General features: G+C 40.9%; 1 pseudogene; it reads left to right on the forward strand.

Moving 5' to 3' along the window:
* Positions 1-7,437: 7,437 nt before the first annotated feature.
* LOC116224147 lies at positions 7,438-20,296 on the forward strand (annotated as a pseudogene).
* Positions 20,297-21,107: the final 811 nt, after the last annotated feature.

Here is a 21,107-nt window from a genome sequence, read left to right on the forward strand (position 1 = left end):
AGGGGAAGCCCTGTCTTGACACGTGAAAATCTCTATAACAATAACACGTTAAATACATTTCAGTTAAACATTTCACGTGATTGTATTCCAATTTTAATTAGGTGGCCTACCTTATATTTTATGATGATAATGTTGGCAGGAAAGTTGTAGGTTTCTCGCCTTAACAGTAGCTTATTTCAGGCCGCCAAGGGAAGCCTTGGTTCAAGGCCCCCTGACATATCTCACAAGTAAGTGAGTGTCATACCACGCTGACGGGACTGTGAATTAGAAACAAAATGTCCAGTGAGCGTGTAGAGGAGGCCTGGGAATGTTTGGCATCTATGAAAACATACAGTAAATTGTCAGTGGGCGGGCAATGGACTTCAACCTGCCACTCACTGTCTCCTCACCAATCAGATCAGAAGTACATCTGGCAATGCAAATGGCTGTGTAATTTGAGCAGCTGAAAAACTGAATTTCAAATGTGTGAGAGTGAGTAGTTGGTCACAGATCATTGTCGTAGTAGGCAATGAATGTCAACCTGGATTTTTTGTTGCAAACCGATTTTGAATATTAAATAGAAAGGGAGGCCAGGACCAGGGGCCCATGGTTTCATAATCCGTCCATGTTGCCATGGAATGCCGTTTGAGAGGACAGCTGTATGTGCTAGCTGTCCTTGGGTTGCCAACGGGGTTTGCAGATTTATCTTATTTGGTTAGACAATTGACAGATACGACAAATCAAAGTTGTACATGGGAGAGCAAGAAGTGGCATTTCGTGGGCATGATGAATCTGCTCTTAGTCTGAACAGATCATTTCATTGAGTTTGTAAATGCCAGATAGGCATAGATCGTTTCGCCTCATTGAAAGAGAGGAAAATGCCACTGTTGTACAAGTAAGTTGGGCTGAATCTGTACATATGTATATATCTTTAATACCGCCTTAAGCTGAATGAGAGGAACATTTTACTTAAATACAATATTTTGGCCGAAAATGGCTTTGGAAAGCTCTTGCGCGAAAAAGAGAATCCCACTTTCTCTCATTCAATTCAATTCAATTCAATTCAATTTTAGATATATAGTGCCATAACAATACAATTGTCTCTAGGCGCTTTACAGAGCCCAGAGCCCAGAGCCTGAACCCCCTTAGAGCAAGCAAAATGGCAACACGGGTAAGAAAAAACTCCCTGTTAGTCAGGAAGGAACCTTAAGCAGAACCACGGCACATAAGGGGGGACCCATCTGCTTGGTCGGCCGGGTGGAGATAGGAAGGGGGGATGGGGGAGGGTTGTGTGGCAGAAGGAGATGGGAAACAACAGGTGTTGTACAAAGCCTGCATTTGGTAGATGTACATAATATATATACAGACATCCGGTGGTAAATACATAATACAGACAAGACTAGTTTAGTGGGTATACACTGTGCTCATAGGGTTACTGTTACAGGGGCAAGGAGAGTAGGAACAGAGAATCATGTCGATGGTGGCAATAATATATATTGTATATAAATGCTAGCATAGGGTATGAGGTAGAGTAAGTGTACGGCAGTGCGGTGGGTGCAATTGGCCGAGGGTTTCTACAGGTAGACCGGGTGGAGAGACTACAGCAGCGTCCCATAGCGAAGATAGTCTAGATTAGGAGAGAAAGAAAAAGAACAGAGTGAGTGGGTAGAGTTTGGCTGTCCATATGCGTAGATGAGGAGTAGTGGGGGTGAGGAGCAATGTTTCCACTTCCATCAGCAATTGGAACATGCTATAAGGGAGAGAACATTTTTGTTAGTAGACATCAATTTCAGAAACAGATAAGGAGATACCTTTGGGTAGTAGATTTAACAGAAGGCAATATGGCCATTTTATCAGTGTTATTATAGGCATTAGCAATGTGATAAGAAAGGAGAGGGAGAGAGGCTGCCTGGCTAGGTGTATGGGAATATTATTTAGTTATTAGTTCGGTTTGGTACATGCAGAGATTTTAGTCATAAGCTTTGTAAGGGTGCACAACAGTGCCCAATTGGCTGGTGACAGTCGCCAAACCGCGCCGTATGCTGTACCCGGGATCTGTCACACTCCTTCACGGTACAACATACGCTGTCTGTAGCCTGGTTATGCTGGCATTTAGCATTAAGTTTGGTTTGGTACATATGAAGATTTTAGTCGTAAGCTTTGTTAGGGTTGCAGGGTACAACATACGCTGTCTGTAGCCCAGTGTTATATATTTTTATTTTTATTATTGTGTGTTCAGATATGTCTAGTTATGCTTGCCAATGCAGAGAGGCAAGTACAGGTGAGATGTGTTCATATTTTTTTGTTCTGGTGAGTGTACGGGCAGCAGCATTCTGTATAAGTTGGAGGCTCTTTATTGAGTTGATGCTCATCACCGTAAGCCAAAGAATGTGACATCAGAGGGCACAAGAAAAACTGGGAGCAGAGAGAATTCAGTGAGACATTGAAGCATGAGCGAGCTGACACAGGAGAATATTGGGACCATTAACAACGGTGTCTTAAAAGCAAACTTCTTGCAGAATATTCTTCCTGACCTCAGAAGTGTTGTTAAGTTGACCACCCCTTATTGGGACGATGTCACATTTGCTTTTGAGATGCCAATCAATGCAACAAGAAGAGCAGAGCATTGCACAGAACAAAAGAAATGTCAACATCCAGGGCCTAGACACAGATCCAAACATGTGGAAGTCTGCAATCAAGGTGATCCTATTAACAGCAGAACTATAAAAATGGAGACATCTAGAGATGCATTAAATGTGGGAAACAGGGACACTGGGATAACAGATGTCATTCCTGCGGTAAGAGGAAGCACAGCCACCATTCCAGGACAACATTAGCAATAGTGAGGGTAGTGAGACGTTTTATCATGCTGAGTGACAGCCAGAAAAGAATATTACTTTCTTTGTTTCAGGGGAACTTAATGTGCCCTCCTTACAGTCTCTTATGGCAACTGAAAGTAAGCAGCATGACAAAGGTGAGATGTGTGTGACTATTGACCAAGATGATCCAGGTTTGGTGACATTAACAGATGGAATATCTACAGCTGAGAATGGACTGCGCCATATTGGATGGGCAGTGCCAGACAGCTGTGGTGGACAGCAGAGGAGACACAGGAAGCTGAAAAGCTGTTGGTGTCAAAAGTCAGAACACACAGAAACTAGAGTCAATGGAAGCTATAGGCGGTGCCTTAGCTGATGGAGCTGAAGAAAGAGCTGCAGGTTTGGGGGGCCATGATGATTGTTTCCAGAGTATTTACAACCAGAATGTTTGCTATATGACAATGAATTGGAATATGATGAATGTGAATACTTGGAGCATGAATGCTAAATCAGTTGAGGGTCAATACTATACAGATATAACTACAGCAGTTCAGACTGCCTCATTGGTGAATACGCAACCAGAACCATGTGACGGGGACACACTTTGATAGACTGATAAGTGGGTGACCACTCATCAGATATATAGCTTAGTATCAGTGGGGAAAATATGCCTAGTATTGTCACTCTAATACTCCAGTCAAGGTACAGGGAAAACCAAGGAGAAGGCCAGAGGCCTTGGCTTCCAAAAGTAGGAACCTAACTCATTTCCAGCAGTCCAGTGTGACTATCAAGGACTTTCTTAGACCAGATCATTTTAGCAAAGTGAAGCCTCAGGCAAACGAGAGGTCGTTGTCCCGTTAAGATTAATTAAAATATTACTATTTTGAAAGCAGACTCACATTCACTCAGCCATGGAAGTGCTTGATGAAATGAGCTAGTGCTGCTCACATAAACGGTTTTATTTGAAAAAGGCTTAAGGCAAGAAATTCCAGATCACTTTTAGTACTCCACAGTTCTTCAAATAAAGACCCTCGAATGATATATAATCAGTACCGGCAAATAATGAAAGTGTGGTGTTGTTTATTTAAGCAATATAGTACGAGTGCGAGTGGGGTAGGTAAGGGATATTCCCACGGGTGGTGTTCGGCCGTAGCCACGAGGCCGGAGGCCGAGTGGCGCAGGCAACAACACCCGTGGGAATATCCCTTACCTACCCCACTCGCACGAGTACTATATTGCTTTTATAAAACAATTTTATAGTCAACCAATTAACATTTAAACACGAAGTTATTGATTAAAAAATGTTTATTTCGCCATTGTTTCTCCGCAACAAAAAAATAGTTCCATTGTCAACGTCTTTAGGAATTATAAAAACTTTGAATTAACGGTTATCGCTTAATTGTATCAACGCGCTATAGAATGTTGTAGAGTGCGGGGTGATTTATTATTAGCTGTGAAAAGTCCGAGTTGGGATGTCCTGGGGTATTCCAACTCTTGGAACGTCTCTCGTCCAATCAGAAACCGCTAAATAATTCGATAGAACCCAATTGTTTTATAAGCAGTATTATAAAACAATTGGGTTCTATTGAATTATTTAGCTGTTTCTGATTGGACAAGAGACGTTCCATGAGTTGGAATATCCCAGGACATCCCAACTCGGACTTTTCACAGCTAATAATAAATCACTCCTCGATGAAACATTCTATAGCACGTTGATACAATTAAGCGATAACCGTTAATTCAAAGTTCTTATAATTCCAAAAGACGTTGACAATGGAACTATTTTTTGTTGCGGAGAAACAATGGCGAAATAAACATTTTTTAATCAATAACTTCGTGTTTAAATGTTAATTGGTTGACTATAAAATTGTTTTATAAAAGCAATATAGTACTCGTGCGAGTGGGGTAGGTAAGGGATATTCCCACGGGTGTTGTTGCCTGCGCCACTCGGCCTCCGGCCTCGTGGCTACGGCCGAACACCACCCGTGGGAATATCCCTTACCTACCCCACTCGCACTCGTACTATATTGCTTAATTATAAAACAATTGGGTTCTATCGAATTATTTAGCGGTTTCTGATTGGACGAGAGACGTTCCAAGAGTTGGAATACCCCAGGACATCCCAACTCGGACTTTTCACAGCTAATAATAAATCACCCCGCACTCTACAACATTCTATAGCGCGTTGATACAATTAAGCGATAACCGTTAATTCAAAGTTTTTATAATTCCTAAAGACGTTGACAATGGAACTATTTTTTTGTTGCGGAGAAACAATGGCGAAATAAACATTTTTTTAAATCAATAACTTCGTGTTTAAATGTTAATTGGTTGACTATAAAATTGTTTTATAAAAGCAATATAGTACTCGTGCGAGTGGGGTAGGTAAGGGATATTCCCACGGGTGGTGTTCGGCCGTAGCCACGAGGCCGGAGGCCTATACCTACCCCACTCGCACGAGTACTATATTGCTTAAGTAGTTATCCGAAGGTAAAACGAATTAACTAAAAATAATTAATTAATACTGACGGGATGTGCATTGTCAAGATACATACACATGGACTCAGGAATGAAATTCAATACATTGACTTTGTTGTAGGCTACATAAAGCTCCTTCCTTTCCCTACGCAATTTTAAATAAAGTTTTTGACTCAAATTATTGAAGGTCGTTTAAAAATAAATAATGAATATAGGCAAATGTGTTAACATTGGAAGTGATTTCCCTTTCAAGAAATTGCCCTATCTTATTATTTTCTTTACAGCAAAATATGATTTTGTAACATGTATGTTTTTCTTTTTTTTCTTCTCACTAACAGGGCCCGTAACTACACTGGAGGGTACAAGGAATGGTCTGAAAAGGAAGGAAAATAAACAAGCTGGAATTTTGGTTCCCACTTCAGAATATAATATAAAAATGTGCCTCTGTGTCCCTGCATCTTAGCATAAACTGGCTCTCAGTTACAGTTTATATATGTCTGCAATAAAGCTTCATTGTGGTGAAATGTTTCTGGTACTTATCTGCAATGAACACTCAATTATTGCACTAGTTTGTTTGTGTATGCATACTGTTGTGAACCGACTCTGTGACGACCCTTGCAAGAAGGGGCGCCTTCAGCCTACCCTACATTTATAAACCGAAATTAGCGCCAAGTCTGTAACACCTTATTGAAGTATGGACATGTACATAAATCTCTGCCGGGCTTCTAGGTAATACACCTTAACTTTGTATGTTACTTTATTTTCGGGTGAGTATATGCAGGTGTTACAAGGATCATGTAGGTTATTCTGTCCATTACATAGTCCTACATCAAGGAGCTGCCTTAACCATCAAGTGAACGCTTTTTTCGCCTAATTGTGGGCAACATATTACATGCAATGTTATTGCATATATGTTTGATGTGGCTAATACCCATTGTAATTGTGCTTGTAGCATGCCCCTGTGGCTAGCACCACTCCTGGAAGATGCTGGGAGACTGAAGACCGACCGCGCCAGGCGTAAATTGGCATACAGGCTAATACAGCGTCAGCTGGTTAGGCTTTATCATTTTGAATAAGAATGTCGAATGTTTCAAGGAGATATGCTTTACTTTTAGAAGTGACATTTTGGGGTCATTTTGCGCAGGTTCTCTACAGAGTTGGCTGCACCGATGAAAACCGCCGGCCAACGTACATATATCCAGCCGAGCTAAAAGAGCTGATTCGTGCCGCCTTCCCAGACAAAATCCGCAATTACCCCGACCCATGTAATGAAAAGGTGTGAATGCATATAGTCTATTACGTTGTTCTTACCTATCGCGTAGGCCTATGTGATCCATTTAGATTGTATGTAAGACGAATAAAGTATGAAGAAATGTGTGTGCTTATCTCAGTGTTTATACTTTTTTGCAGATATATGCAGTCACATTGGATGATCTCCATAATGTGAGCCCTGCTAATCAGAGTGGATGCGCTGAGGTGGGCCATTCCGTATCATGAGATCTAATCATTTCTCAGAATATGCTAGCTTGTGTTGGTGAAACAGTCCATGCAAATGATTAAAGAAATTTACGAGGTAACCACTTTATTGTAATTGAACAGTTGCCAAGGTACTGGTGAGTGTATTTCAATACAGTGTCACAAGTGTTCGTGTGCTTATACATATATGAATAAATGAGATTCAGCCCCTCGCCATGTTAGCTAGTAGGCTAACTTATTGTACAGTGGCTGTTTGGGCTATAGCTAATGCGAATTAGTATATATTTTCTTAGAGTGCATATCATAATGATTTCATTGCAACCCCGTATCAAGGGGGCACACGTTGTTGTTTCCCCAGCCACACAATTTGAATTTAATCAGCGGGTGATTATTGTAGTCCAAGTGTATTTGCAGTTTTTATACTTCAAACGCCTTTTTTCTTGTAGGTAAAATTGATGGTGTTTATATAAACAACATTTTTCTGTTGACACTAGTAGATTCTTTCTATTTAAAAAAGGCAGTTTTTCAGCTTGGTTTGTATTTTACAACTGCTTCGTTTAACGTACCTTTGGTAGCAGATACAGTTTGTTGTATTAGCTTTTTCCCTCGTAATTTTTGTTCATTCTATAATAAAAAACTAATGACAAAAAAAAAAATCGACTTTTATTTTGAAAACAAAAACGACGCATGGAGGCCATATTGAAATTGACGTTATTGTCGCTGGCATTAACGCTTGTTTAAAGTTAAAGTTGTTTGTAATAGTCATGAAGATGAATCTCCTTAAAGTTTTTAAGCAATGCCGGTACTTACCCCGGATGAGAAGATACCGTGGAGAACAGTACTTTCTTGGTGACCGGTAACGTCAACTTTCTCTGTTTGATTTCATGGAGTAAACCCTGAAGTACATCTGACATTGAACGTTGTGATTGTTATTGGCTAGGCTAGTGTAGCCCCAAGGGCTTGTCGTAACCTACAATATTTCTCCCTAGGAAGATTTAATACCAGGGTCGTGTACAAGGTTTGAAAACAAGTGAGGTACAGTTTTCAGTGCTCCATAAATCTAGTAAACCTGTAACTTTAACGTCAGTATGATACGTTAGTGGTTAAACGTCAGATTGTCTGTTTAGCGTTAGCCTGTGTGTAAATTGCAACATGAGTGGTGCCTGCATAAAATGCTTTATTGAAACTTAAGCGGTTTGATCCCACTCATGTTTTTACTCAGGGGTGACACCACTTGTGTGAAAGTAGACTAGTCTTGCCAAACTTTCTTGGCAAGCACTTGTAACGGGAGTGCGCTCTCTATCGCCCTCTGCTTTGTGTTGGAATTAACCGACGCCACAACCAGTCCTGGGTCTCGCTGGATTTATTGCGCTCTGATCCTAAAGGTAAGGCAATGAGCCACCCAGAGGCGCACAGTCCCTTTTTCACGGGATAGTAGCGAAAGAGCACGTTTAAACAACGTGAGCCGCCAGAAATATACATAAAGCACATGGAAAATTCAATTGACTGGAAATACGGAAAACGTGGCATACTTTAGAATAGAAATGGAAATAGAAAAGCCTGTATTGTCATTGTATTCGCATACAACGAAATTTGGCGTGCAACCAATCCTTTCCACTTCTTCCCTTATGCCAGTCTGGATTGAGACCACTGCTAGTATCTAAAGCCAATTTACTCCTGAACTGTAGAACACTAACCGTATAGAATATCTTGTATACATAAACATAGCACAAAAAGTAAGGACATTTGTGTTTGGTAGATTATTTATTTGTTGTAACAATGCTTCTCGGCAATACATCTTATACTGTTGGAAAGCCTGTTTATTTCCCTTTTAAATGGTGCCACATTTGTAAGGAACATGCATTTGGGGGATGAGCAGCAGAGCTGAGTATGAAAAATGTGCTGTTAAAGTGAAAAATTAAATGAATAAAGTGTAAAATTGCCAATATTTCTTGTTTGTTCCCTGTTACTGATCGAGAGTTCAATCATCCAATCCAACAAACAACTCAAAACAAGAGTGAATACCAACAGGAGAATAGGATCATTTTGGCACATTTTCATGGGCGCAACCCACATACTCAGCTGTGCTGCTCATCCCACAAATGTATGTTCCTTACAAATGTGGCACCATTTAAAAGGGAAATAAACAGGCTTTCCAACGGTATAAGATTTATTGCCGAGAAGCATTGTTACAACAAAGAAATAATCTACCGAACACAAATTTCCTTACTCTTTGTGCTATGTTTATATCACTGCTATGGTCAAAATGGTCACTGAATTGTGTCCGATTTTAGTTTTTTTCCACAAAATCCTTTTAATTCCACGTTTTCCTTCTCATTCTCCCTCATTGCAAAATAATCTTTGGATATGCAAATATTTTTTATTTAAAGTTTCAAAAACTCCAACCTCAATTTATTCAAAGATTTAATTAAAGATACAATAAGTAAAACACTAACAGTAATAGAATAGAATAGAAAAACCTTAATAAGCGCTGTTCCTCTTGGTGCGACGAGGGACAACATATAACACAACAATAGTACAACTAGCTAAAAATAGGCCAGTGAGCAGCCAGTGATTTTTTGGGCTGTGTTGAAGACCCTTTGGAGGGCTCTCTTGTCTGCTGCGGTGCAGCCGGAGTACCACGCCGACATGCAGTAGGGCAGTACACTTTTGATAGTGGTGCTGTAGAAGGCCACCGTCAGATTACAGATTTGTCCTGAGTACTAGGAAGTGTAGTCGCTGCTGTGCCATTCGACTATCTCTGAGGTGACCATGAGAGGTCAGACCATGAGCGGTCACCTTCAGGAACTTGGAGGTGTGGACCTTCTCCACACAGTCCCCGTTGATGTGGAGTGGACCTTCTCCACACAGTCCCCGTTGATGTGGAGTGAGGCCGGATCTGCACTTTGCCTTCTGTAGTCCAGATTTAGTTCTTTAGTTTTTGTGGTGTTCAGTGACATATTGTTGTCTGAGCACCACACTGTCAGTTTCTGTACCTCATCTCGGTACGCTGATTCGTCGTCTCCTGAGATGAGTCCCATCACAGTGGTGTCATCAGCAAATTGTAGCTATCAGCTTTTACTGTAGAAAGCATTCCCCCTTACTCCTGGATGCGGGAGCTATTACTGTAGAAGATTGTCCTGAGGCTTTATGGTGATGAGTGGAGCGGGGATGTTTTTTTTTTTTTTAATTTACACTAACTTTGCAAAATCTGTCAATATGCGTCTGTCAATCTGTCAATATCTGTCAGTATGTCAAGCCATGTCAAACTACCTCTAAGGTGCCTGACGGGGCCACAAGTCTTTCTCATGCAGACAATGTCTCCGGTTGGAAAATGCAGTTCTTAGTTTTACAAAATGTCTTTCTCTTTCTCCTAGATTGCAACACATGGGTACTCATTCCCAGCAGGAGAAAAAAGGGGACTCCTATCGTCTTGAAACCTCAAGTGCAAAGTCCATGATGGATATTGGAACAAGGCAGATTTTCTCTGAGGAACATGACCTCTTCCGTAAGAGTGTGCGCAGGTTCTTTGAGGAGGAGGTGATGCCGCACCATAAAGAGTGAGGAAATGCACTTACTCATTAAGTTTACTGTTATTTCATCTATTCATGCAGGAAGCCCAAGGCCTCAGCCCCTCAGAGCAAATACACAACGGTGGAAAGGCAAAACGGATTAATAATAGGTCATGTAATAGCCTAACATACGTGACAAATTACACATCTTTTTTCTTTGGTGTGACATAAATGCAAAAATGTAATTAGTTGACCCTCATCTAGGCCTACAATTTTATTTTATTACCAACTTATTGTTACATTTCTTTTCTCAGTTAGGCTTTTGGTGGCTACTAACTTTAGTAACAGAAACATGCCATCATGCTTCTAGCCATCATTCTCAACCAGTCATGCACTGGCTGACCATAGTTTAGAGCCGTGAGCTATGAGTTTTGACCTTTATTTAGCAATTTGTCTAATTGAAGTAATGTTTGTCTAGGTGGGAAAAAGCGGGCCAGGTAAGCAGAGAGGTGTGGGAAAAGGCAGGAGAGTATGGTCTCTTGGGAGTGTTCACACCTGAGGAACATGGAGGCCTTGGAGCGGATCTGCACTCTGCTGCTGTCGTGTGGGAGGAACAGTGAGTATCTTTCTGGATTCATCTCCAGTTTCTGTGAACAGTGAGTGTGTTTCTGTGTTCATCTCCAGTTTCTGTGAACAGTGAGTGTGTTTCTGTGTTCATCTCCAGTTTCTGTGAACAGTGAGTGTGTTTCTGGGTTCATCTCCAGTTTCTGTGAACAGTGAGTGTGTTTCTGGTTCATCTCCAGTTTCTGTGAACAGTGAGTGTGTTTCTGGGTTCATCTCCAGTTTCTGTGAACAGTGAGTGTGTTTCTGGGTTCATCTCCAGTTTCTGTGAACAGTGAGTGTGTTTCTGGGTTCATCTCCAGTTTCTGTGAACAGTGAGTGTGTTTCTGGGTTCAATCTCCAGTTTCTTGTGAACAGTGAGTGTGTTTCTGTGTTCATCTCCAGTTTCTGTGAACAGTGAGTGTGTTTCTGTGTTCATCTCCAGTTTCTGTGAACAGTGAGTGTGTTTCTGTGTTCATCTCCAGTTATGGAGACTTATTGAACTGGACGGAACACAGGCATGATATTAAGGTTTATTAAAACTCTTTATAGCCACAACTTATCGTTATTATAGAGTACATTAATGTTTACTAAAACTCTTTATAGCCTCTTTATAGCCTTTTTATAGCCTTTATAGCCTTTATAGCCTCTTATCGTTATTATAGAGTACATTAATGTTTACTAAAACTCTTTATAGCCTCTTTATAGCCTTTTTATAGCCTTTATAGCCTTTATAGCCTCTTATCGTTATTATAGAGTGCATTCCTCCGGGGGAAAAGGTGGTGTGTGAACCATTGGTCATAAACTCGGCCTGCGTTGGCGAAGTGCCCCTTTGATGTGACGTCAGTTAACTAATACAGAGTCACAAACGTCACAAACGAGCATCTTAACATCCGTTGAAGAGTTTGTCAACCCTGACTTTCCTTGACTTTCAATTCAATTCAATTCAATTCAATTCAATTCAATTCAATTCAATTTATTTGTATAAATTTGCGCTAAAACAATACCATTTTCTCAAGGCGCTTTCCAGAGCCCAGTGCCTGGACCCCCTTAGAGCAAGCACAATGGCAACAGGGGGAAGGGAAACTCAGTTCATCAGGAAGAAACCTTAAACAGAACTGTGGCACATGCGTCTGCCTGAAGCCGGGCAGGGTAGGGGGGGTGGCTTGTGCGTGTGCTTGAAGCCGGGCAGGGTAGGGGGGGTGGCTTGTGCGTCTGCTTGAAGGGGGGGTGGCTTGTGGCAGAGGGAGAGGAGAAACAATCAGGATGGCAGATTAAATCATATACCTATCAGGATGAGCATGTCAGCATACATGTGGTAAATGTACAAAATACACACAGTATAAACCAAACATGGTATATGATGCATTCAAAATGGATGGAGGATAAGGTGGGGAGAGAGCATTCAAGTATTGTAGAACAGCTTAGTGGGTATACACTATATACAGCTTAGTGGGTATACACTATATACAGCTTAGTGGGTATGCACTATATACAGCTTAGTGGGTATGCACTATATACAGCTTAGTGGGTATACACTATATACAGTTTTATGCAAGTTTGGGCACCCCTGATAATTATCATCATAACAATAACAGATAAGTGCAAAAATGTGGGCAGCCCAAAGGATTAATCACATCAATACTTGGTAGAGCCTCCCTTTGCAGAAATAACAGCCTGTAGACATTTATTATAGCCACTGATAAGTCCCTGAATTCTGGCTGCAGGTATTTTGGACCATTCCTCCTTACAAAATAGACAGCCCGCTTCAGATCATTCCAGACATTTTCAATGATGTTCCAGTCTGGGGACTGGGGTGGCAATCCTAACATTGTACCCGTGCCTCTGCATGAATTCCTTTGTAGATTTTGAACAATGCTTTGGATCGTTGTCCTGCTGAAACAACCAACCCCGGCGTAACTTCAGCTTCCTGACTGAGTCTTGAACATTGTTCCCAAGAATCTGCTGATACTGGGTGGAATCCATGCGACCCTCAACTTTGACAAGGTTTCCAGTACCTGTGCTAGCCACACAGCCCCATAGCATGACGAATCCTCCACCAAATTTTTTAGCAGGCAGCAAGTTATTTTTCCGCCATGCAAAGCGCTTATGGTTGTGACCAAATAACTCAAATATTTTTCAACAGTGGCTCTCTTCCATAAAGCTTTGATTGGTGAAGAACCCGGGCAACAGTTGTTGTATGCAGAGTCTCTCCCATCTCCGCTGCTGAAGCTTGTAACTCCTTCAGAGTAGTCATTGGTGTCTTGGTGGCCTCTCTCACTTGACTCCTTCTTGCACGGTCACTCAGTTTGTGAGGACGGCCTGCTCTAGCCAGATTTACACATGTGCCATATTCCTTCCATTTCTTGATGACGGATTTATCAGAATTCCAGGGGATGTTGAGTGCCTTGAATATTTTTTTGTATCCTTCCCCTGACTTATACTTTTCAATAACCTCTTCTCTGAGTTGCTTGGAGTGATCTTTGGGTGCGAGGGCATGAACACTTGTGTCATGGGGGATCTGTACGAGAAACAGTGGTGGAGGAATAGTGTTTATGTGTGTATATGTATGGATTTCAATATAGAAACAAATGTATTCTTGTGCCTTTAATTGGTTGATCTTCTTTTTTTTGCCATTCTCAGGATGTACTCAAACTGTTCAGGACCTGGATTCTCTCTCCACTCTGACATCGTGATCCCATACATCAGTCACTATGGCAGCCAAACTCAAATTGAGCGATTCATCCCCCTTATGGTTGCTGGGAAATCTATTGGAGCCATTGCCATGACCGAACCAGGAGCGGGCAGGTGACCCGTTTCCCTTCTCTTGGTCCAGTCTAATCGAATCTAAAATGAGTCTTGTCACCAGATTGCCTTACAGGAATAAAGCACAATGCAGTGAATCCAGTATTGAAATACCTCCTTAGTTTTAAACATCCTATATGTAGTGTTTAAAGTGAAAAACTTTAAGATGTTAACAAAATGATCAATAGATTATGAAGAAAGCACACAAAATACAAGTGGACTGTATGTCTAAGATTATGCAGCTAAAGATACTGCTTCTCCTAAAACCTCTCATGGCAATAATACGACACAGTAGCATGTAGTCTGCCAACAAATCCGACATGCAAGGTGGAAGCAGTGCTACCTGGGGGCATTGTTGACCTTCTCACCAATCATGTTCAGGTGTTATTCCCCTGGGTACACCTTTTAAAATCAATCATGTTCAGGTGTGTCCCCTGGGTACACCTTTTAAAATCAATCATGTTCAGCTGTTTCCCCTGCGTACACCTTTTAAAATCAATCATGTTCAGCTGTTTCCCCTGCGTACACCTTTTAAAATCAATCATGTTCAGGTGTTTCACCCTGGGTAGACCTTTTAAAATCAATCATGTTCAGCTGTTTCCCCTGCGTACACCTTTTAAAATCAATCATGTTCAGGTGTTTCACCCTGGGTAGACCTTTTAAAATCAATCATGTTCAGCTGTTTCCCCTGCGTACACCTTTTAAAATCAATCATGTTCAGGTGTTTCACCCTGGGTAGACCTTTTAAAATCAATCATGTTCAGGTGTGTCCCCTCGGTAGACCTTTTAAAATCAATCATGTTCAGGTGTTTCCACCTTTTAAAATCAATCATGTTCAGGTGTTTCCACCTTTTAAAATCAATCATGTTCAGGTGTGTCCCCTCGGTAGACCTTTTAAAATCAATCATGTTCAGGTGTTCCCCTGGGTACACCTTTTAAAATCAATCATGTTCAGGTGTTTCCACCTTTTAAAATCAATCATGTTCAGGTGTTTCCACCTTTTAAAATCAATCATGTTCAGGTGTGTTCCCCTGCGTACACCTTTTAAAATCAATCATGTTCAGGTGTTTCACCCTGGGTAGACCTTTTAAAATCAATCATGTTCAGGTGTTTCACCCTGGGTAGACCTTTTAAAATCAATCATGTTCAGGTGTGTCCCCTCGGTAGACCTTTTAAAATCAATCATGTTCAGGTGTTCCCCTGGGTAGACCTTTTAATGTGCCAGTAGTGATCCAGAGCCCTCAGCAGAAATACTGTACAAGCCCTGATTCCAAGCAAGTATCCATATAGCGGCTATATTCCAGAATATCAAGTTGTAATGGCATGATCCGTAATTAGGGTCCTGGTGTTGGAGCCATTTAATGACTTTCTGTTTTAGTAATTCTAGTACAGCCATGTCTCAACCACCTCTAGATGGCCATATTCACCTGTTTTACTAATTCTAGTACAGCCATGTCTCAACCACCTCTAGATGGCCATATTCACCTGTTTTACTAATTCTACTACAGCCATGTCTCAACCACCTCTAGATGGCCATATTCACCTACCTCCTAGTGCGTACAAAATAGTCACCATCAAATATATCTCCTTGTCAGCACGTTTAAAATGGATGGACATCTCAAACTGTCTTGATTTTGATGCTAAGTGTAGACTGGAGGGCAGCTAGTGTTGACTGGAAAAAAAACATGGGCAAAACCTGTCTGTATTTGGATTGTATATCAAGAGAGCCAAGTAAAACGTGGTGAACTAAGTGCAATCTGCAAGAGTGACGAGGACTATTACATTTCACTCCCTTGGGAGAGCGTTTGAGTGAGGCCCCAACTTGAACTTGTCTTGATATATACCGTGTTGAATTTCATCTTCCTAATGTTTAAAATAGCCATGTTGTCAACTTTTTAACAATGAATGAGGAGGTGTAAGATTGAAGTCACAACTTAGTGTTAAGTTGAAACTATTCGTGTGGTGCAACCGATTAATAGTTTGTAAACTTGAACTAGGCAAAGATTACAACCTTGCACTCGACTGACTGCTGGTTTTTATTTTCATTCTTTAAACCGCTTCTAATATAGCACAAAAAAGTTTTATAGTAACATTTAGTTGCATAGTTACTTGTGTCTAACCTCATGAAAGGGGCCTGCTCTGCGCTGTGACTTGTTCATGTGTTTATATGCTCTTTTCAAATGATATGTAACTACATAGAAATGTGATCGTCAATATTTACATTCAAATGTGATCATCAACTGTGTAATTTGGGGTGCATCCACACAGTACACAGTTGACTCGTCATCCAGTGTCAGAATGAATTCACTTGGATTGCCAAATCGTCTGCTTGTGAGAATAGTCACTATGGTACTAGGGAACACTAGGACTGAGAAATGTTTTGGGAAACTTGTCTGCTCATTAGTTTATTTGCATAGAAGCTGTTTGTGTGTGTGTGTTTTCTTCAGGTCAAAACTTTTGCTTTTTATTTTGTTCAGTGATCTGCAGGGTGTGCGAACCAACGCCAAGAAAGATGGCAGTGACTGGATCCTCAATGGAAACAAGGTTTGGTTGAAATGACTTATTCCTCCCATAATGGTGTGGTCACATTGATGCAGTTTGTTCTCACATACTACCACCTAATACTCATACACATGCTTTTGCATAGGCTCAGGTACAGGTACAGGTGTCCTTGCACATCAGGGATGACAAAAAAGGTCAACCACGCTTTTGCGTTGCCTGTGGAGTCATGCCCTTATAAGGAGCTGACCTACAGAAATAGTGTGCAACCATTAAATATGTATTCTTCATTTACATGTAACATTCATCAGACTTCCTGATATTTCCATTTTTGCATAAACATATCAGCGTTTTGAGGTGGCCTTAGACGTTTGAACCCAACTGTGTCCACACACACTCCTGATGTTCCAGGTCTTCATTACCAATGGATGGATGAGTGACCTGGTGATTGTGGTTGCTGTGACCAATCGCGAGGCCCGTACAGCAGCTCATGGAATCAGCCTTTTCCTGGTTGAGGATGGGATGAAGGGCTTTCAGAAGGGGCGCAAGCTGGAGAAAATTGGCCTGAAAGCTCAGGTATACACTCACACACCAGCACAAGCACAGGAATCGCATTTAAGAAAACTCTCCGTGTTAGAAGTGTTAATGAATTTGTGAGAAATCGTTGGTGATTGCGTTCACATCAACTCTACAGACATCCTCGGATTAAAATAATTATAATAATAATAAAATACGAGAATATTTGTATCATTAACAATTACGTTTTACATGTATAGTCATGATTCTACGAGGCACCGTGATGTCATAAAATAAATAAAAGGACTACACCAGAATGCTGCGCTCTTCTCGTGAGCGTCGATTGGCACAGACAATTTGATCACACAGTCTTCTAAGCACGTCCTCGCCCACACAGGACACTGCAGAGCTGTTCTTTTTGAGGACGTACGTCTACCAGCGGATGCACTCCTAGGGGAAGTCAACCGAGGGTTCTACTACCTCATGAATGAACTGCCACAGGTAAGCACAAACAAAACCCAACACAATATTCTTTGGTATAATAGGTTAACAGAAATGGTCCATTTTCTCTCTCTCTCTGTCCATCTCTCTCTTTTCTTTGGTGTGGTCTCAGGAAACGCTTGCTGATCGCTGTTAGGCTATTGCCAGTTGTGAGTTCATGTTTGAGGAGACCAGAAACTACGTCACGCAAAGGAAAAGCATTCGGCAAAACCATTGCACATCTCCAGGTGTGTAATGTATACACACACAAACATATTCACAGAGGCTGTTTTGCATGTACATCTATGTCTTCACAATGAATGGATGAATTCACGGGTGCACTTATGTCGTGCTCTCTAAATATCCCCCCATCGCTACCACTAATGTGGAACACTCACTTGGATTATGCTGCCGTTCCATCAATGTTTGCACGCTCATTATGTGTTGGGGTAGACTGAGTGGACAGAGACTTTAACACCATAGGTACTGTTGCAGCTTATTTAGAGTGCATACGTCTTATGGCCCATACATACAGTGGGCAACCCAGCGCAAGCATAGACTGGTAAAGTGGAAGGGTATTACACTAAACTAATCTTAACATAGACTGGTAAAGTGGAAGGGTATTACATTAAACTAATCTTAACTCTGAAGGGACTGCCAGTGGAAGTGAAGGATACCGTTTACTGACAAATAATGCCAGAACTGAGTTCCACAGATATTGCCTACAAGGAAACAATGTCCACGACCATTGGGTATACATTATACTGTTATCTGTTATATCAAAAAGAAATTAGATGTGGGTGAAATGTTTCCAGTTCACTGTTGACGTATGTAAGTACAGACTAGCGATATGTTTAGAATCTTGGATATGCTAACATTGAGCTAGCCTACTGCTTGTTTTTACTAGAAACTTTACCAATGGGAAACATGTGGGGAGGATACCTTGGCAACCAGAACTTGAAATGCCCACTAACGACCAACGGTCACCTACAAAGCGACGGACGATGAGTGAATCGATTTATATGTGTACAGGGTCTTAGTAGAATGCATGGTATAATAGTACCGAAAAGTATTTCTGTACCAAATTCAAGTCAGTAGGTTATGATAGGAGATTTAACTCTCTGGGCTCGGAGCAGGTTCAGGCAGCTTGGTGATTGTCATGCTGGCAAATTAATCACTTTCTTCTTTCAAAAATGACTGGCACATTTTCTAAGTATTAAAAGGGTATGCATTTAATATTTAAAAATGAATTAACACAAAACAATAACGAATATTGTCCAATGGAAAAGATGGTCAGAATCCCTCAATGGTAAACTAAAGCATTTAGCTTGAAGCAAACTCAAGCCCAACCGACGGCAGATGGTGATGAGTAAGTATAGTGATAGAATGTCTCAGATGAGTAAGTATAGTGATATAATGTCTCGGATGTAAGCTAGAGCGTGATTTGCCACTAGAGAGATGGTTCTGTGCTAATAAGGCCACCTTCATTAGTTCTGTTCTTGGCTATAAAATGTAATTTAAGACTAGATATAAACCAGGGTAACGCCATTCACATATAATTGACAATATCTCCACATAACTAGGGGCTTGTTGATAGACCCATCTGAGAAGGTTTCAAAGTTGAACTTACCTTTCAGAAATACATTTATTTATTTTACTGAACCAACCCATTAATAATTCACTTTAGCCTGGCTCTACCTACTTTGTGCCTTTGCGCTTTTTCTCTATTTAAGATTTATGTGTCTGCCATGTCTGCAGTGTGCAGGTTTCTAACTGTCTATTTCTGCTAAGAACTGCTGTCCTCACGCTTCCCTCACGTGTGAAACATGGGCTCCACACCACAACTCTCCATGACTCATGGCTGTAGGGCGGCTCCAGATGCCTTGCACTGTTGAGCCCTGCTTTAATGTGCATGTTGATTGCTTTACATTCCTCACATAGCTGTACGAAATAGATTTCTCACTGTATACATTTAAAAGTAGACTGTTCGAGGTTTTTTCATGTTTCTATGAAAAACTGGCTGAGTTCTCTACATGGTTTTTAGTAGTTTGGAAAGATGTCTACTGTATCCTGCTGCTGGTGGCATGGTCGATCCCAGAGTGCTTCCAGAAGTCACCCAGCACCGCAGAGATTCATGCTCGCCCCTCTCAGACTCTTCTCCTTTTTCAGACTGTTCAACACAAGCTGGCAGAGCTGAAGACTGAGATCTGTGTAACCAGAGCGTTTGTGGATAGCTGCCTCCAGCTCCACGCATCCAAACGACTAGACTCCTCCACTGCATCTATGGCTAAATACTGGTGAGAGGAAGGACAAACGTCATCATTATTTCTGGCAGCACACTGCCAAGGCTTCGGAAGAAGCTCCCAAAGAGCATGTTAGCTGACCTGAGGCTTTCTCTTTTAGGGCCTCTGACCTGCAGAATAAAGTGGCCACTCAGTGTTTGCAACTGCATGGTGGATGGGGGTACATGTGGGAGTTTCCAATTGCAAAGTAAGTCCCACACATTCACTTATTCCCCTTTAAGTCCCACACATTCACTTATTCTAGTCAGACTTACACTCAATCCCCTTTAAGTCCCACACATTCACTCAATCCCCTTTAAGTCCCACACATTCACTTATTCTAGTCAAACTTACACTCATTCCCCTTTACTGTGTCCACTTTTTATACAGTATATTTGAGTATTATGATTCAGTTGAGTCAATGATGAGTCAAATCTCTCTCTCTCTCTCAAGAGCGTTTGTTGACGCCCGTATTCAGCCCATCTATGGAGGAACTAATGAAATCATGAAGGAGCTGATTGCCCGAACCATTGTGGGACCAAACTAGAGATGGATGGTGGTCACCCTCTGCAGTGCACTACTCATAAATGTGTTCATGTGGTCTCCCTCTGCAGTGCACTACTCATAAATGTGTTCATGTGTTCATATGAATGTGTTTCTGCTCTGGACGTAATGTGTTCATGTGTTCATATGAATGTATCTCTGCTCTGGACGTAATGTGTTCATGTGTTCATATGAATGTATCTCTGCTCTGGACGTAATGTGTTCATGTGTTCATATTAGTGCTGTCAAACGATTAAAATATTTAATCGCGATTAATCGCATTTATGTCATAGTTAACTCAAAATTAATCGCGATTAATCGCAAATTTTTATCTATTCTAAATGTCCCTTCGTTTATTTATTTTTTTCCATCATTTTATTTTTTATTTCAATGCCCTTATCAACATGGAAAAGTGGATTGGCTTGCTTTATGCAAATGTTTTATTTTATTGAAAACCAACATTGCCAAGAGGGCGGTACAAAATAAAATTATAAAGTGCACATTTCAGGTAAACAAGGACCCTATAGTGCAGTTTAAACATGTCTTAATATTTTCTTTTTTTCAAGTTTGCTGGGAACATAGCAGTCAGGCCTCTTATTTCGAAACAATGAACCGTAACAGTTAGGTTACCAATAAAAGGTAAGCCTACTACTTCTTTGCTTTCAGCCAGCTGCCTGTTGACATTTCAGACAACAGTGAAGCTCGCTTCTTTTGCACAACACAACTTTTAAAAGTAAACTTTTTTTTATCATCCATTTCGCCGTATCGCGCTCACCATTTACTCAAACCGTAACGTTAGCCTACTACACAGTTTGCAAGGCCAAAAAAAACGTTAATCTAAAAAAAAAAAAAAAAAATTTTAAATTTAAATTTAAAAAAAATAAAATCGCGTTAATCGCGCGATAAAAAAATTAACGGCGTTAAAATGGTTTGCGTTAACGCCGTTAATAACGCGTTAAACTGACAGCACTAGTTCATATGAATGTGTTTCTGCTCTGGACGTAATGTGTTCATATTTATGTATCTCTGCTCTGGACGTAATGTGTTCATATGAATGTATCTCTGCTCTGGGCCTAATGTTATTCTGCCTCTTTAAGCGCAGGGTTTGCTGTAGTAAT

This window comes from Clupea harengus, chromosome 16 (assembly GCF_900700415.2).
Source record: "Clupea harengus chromosome 16, Ch_v2.0.2, whole genome shotgun sequence".
NCBI classification, from domain to species: domain Eukaryota; kingdom Metazoa; phylum Chordata; class Actinopteri; order Clupeiformes; family Clupeidae; genus Clupea; species Clupea harengus.